Source organism: Morone saxatilis, unplaced genomic scaffold, assembly GCF_004916995.1.
Source record: "Morone saxatilis isolate NCDOM2014 unplaced genomic scaffold, NCSU_SB_2.0 Contig21, whole genome shotgun sequence".
NCBI lineage: Eukaryota > Metazoa > Chordata > Actinopteri > Moronidae > Morone > Morone saxatilis.
The window spans coordinates 8,882,025-8,884,817 of NW_023339774.1; positions in this window are offsets into that span (position 1 = coordinate 8,882,025).

The following is a 2,793-nucleotide window of genomic DNA, read 5'->3' on the forward strand; positions in this document are numbered from 1 at the left end:
CCCGCTCTCTCGCTGCACGTCACTGACGCCTGGAGGGGGGACGGTGGGCGGGTGACGACAAAAGAGGCAACGGACAGCCCCCCCCACCCACATGTAGACAGCATTGACTGAGAGAGAGAGAGGGAAGTGTCAATCATGTTTCCATGACACAGCTTCGTGGACGTTTTCTGTGAACGATCAATCAATGATGTCATCCGCACAGGCCAAACCAGCAATATGTCCGTATAGTCCTGTTTTTCTTTTTCTTTTTTTTTTCAAGCAATGTCTAAGTGCGGTTTTACAATGTGAAGAAAGTTAACTTGTTTTAATTACTTCTTCTTCTTTTTTTAGTTAATGTCACAATGTAAAAAGCTTCCATTTCAAGTAAAAATCCTGCATAGACATGTTTTCATTAGTGTGTACAATACTAATGAATCATATTTTATAAGCCAATTGTGTTTTCTATGTAAAATATTCATCTACAGATCATAGTATAGCTGTCTACTAAATATGGTGGAGTAAAACATACAACACTTGCATTTAAAATGAGGTGAAGTAGGCGTATAAAACTATACTCCAGTACAAATACATGTACTTACTTATAAGCATCTGAAAATAAAGGCTGAGATGGCATGTTAATACAGTACACAAATACTCCAATTTCACTTATTGCTGTATAATAATAAATGAGTGACTGCAGATTTAATTCATATAAGTGATGACAGTCATATCTGTACACTCAATCATCTCAACTGGTTTCCCCGAGGACACATGCTGTCCCATTAAACAATTACATATGTTCTAATGTGAATCTACTGTATGACAGGATTTTCTTTGTAGCCTACAAGTATAAGTAGCCCATATATTCAAAGTGCAAAGTACAGTATTCTGTTATTTTGTGCCACCAGTAGAAATTAACATATTTCCCTATTTTCATTTCCTGTTGTTCTCTAACTTCCCCTCCATTCATTCTCATAATAAGTATTATCTGGCACAGAACTGTGACACATCGATTTGGAGCCTCCCAACCTACCCAACCCACAGCACAATATGCTGAAAGGGAGAGAGTGAATTTAAATGCAGGAGACAGTGCCTCAAAAGAAACCTTAATCAAGAGTAAAACAAACCAAAGAATGTGTTAGAAAACAATGACCGAACACGAAAGGCGTCCAGTGTGGTTGAACAACTTCTGCTCACTGATGAAAGTAAAATATAAAGAGGTGGCTCTGTTCCTCTGGTTATTGAGGTTTCAGTGACCATGCCTCAGGAGGCTGCAGCTGGCTCAGAGCAGCTCTCATTACTGCAGCACTGTCTGAATGTTAATAGATTTGCACCCACTGGGTCTTAATGGCTAATGCCTGCCAATTCCCACAATTCCACAAAGACGCAGTGATGCAACAAATTGGAGAGAAAAAAACAAACAAGGCCTCTTCCTCCTCAGAAGTATACATAAAAAATGCTGATATTTAGGGACATGTTGTTTAACTCTGTGCATTTCATCATGAAAGACTTTTAGTTTAACCATGCAGTTGGTTTAAACCTTTGTTTTTGCTTACCACAAGCTAATGACTGAATGAATAATTTAGACATATATAACATATTTTTTGGTCCCTATCCTAAATACACAGACTCCATGCTGAAAATGAATGAAATATAATTTAAAAAACATTTCTGTGAGGTTTTGGAAATGAGGCTACGGTAAGTTATGACCTAGGGTACCTTTGTGTCAAACATTTGTAGGCTTTGATAGAATGGACGCTCACTCAGTTTTTCCAGGAACACCACCATCTAGTGGGTACATTAAATATCTAACATTTAAGTTTTATACTTTATACTATTGTTCATTTTAGACTTTTTTTTAATACAAATAGACAGACAGCTGTCAAGCACAACTGTAGCTGTGAGCATGTTCCCTGCCTGAGCACAGGTGCATACCAGTATACCTTGACCATTCCTGCATTTTGCTCACTCCTCAAAATCAGTGCCCCTTAGGCGTGGGATTGCTTTTCTAACCATTTCCACCTGGCTATCACTGCTGTATTATGCCTCGGGCTATGCTATATGAGGGAACTGCGCTGTGATAGGTTTAAATCACCAACAGAAAATACACGGACGCTCTGGGATTGCAAAAATGAACGTATTTAGCTGCATGTAAAACCATTTTTTTGGTTGCTATGTTAAACATCAGTGTCATTCACGCAACTTTTAACTATCATGGCACAATGGATTTTCTGGAGACCATTATGTTAGGCACCTGAGAGTTGAACAGGATCAGGATCACAAAGGAAGTCAAGGTGGATTTGTAGAATGAGAGGCTGAGGTGTCATTTTAAGCCTGCTGGGTCAGCCATCCCTTTAATCTATTGTTGTTGAGACCGATGGTAAAGTCAGAGTTATTGCACGAGGTGTTGCTGACAAAGTGTCAATATAATTTCAGAGTAGAGTGGGCACTGGTGGAGGGCTGACACTGAGAGGTGCAGTCTGAGATATGATTTACTGTGGAGCCCTCACAAGAAGACAATTCAGTAACTTCAATCTCAGTGTGTACATGAGTGTTAAGTTGTTTAACACTCCGGATTACTGTATAATCATTTGATCACGAGTGGATATTTGTTCTTAAAGGTTCTAGAGGCGGAGTATGCTAAGCCATGTCGGGAACTGTCTGCCCCGCCTGGCTGCGTGCAGTTCTTAACCTGCCCTACGCTGTTGCACAACTAGAAGATCATTTTTGATTGATGTTATGAAATTAGGCAAGGTGCTTTTACACCGCTGCGTACCATCTCACTGATAAATGTGACATGACTGCCAAAGCTGC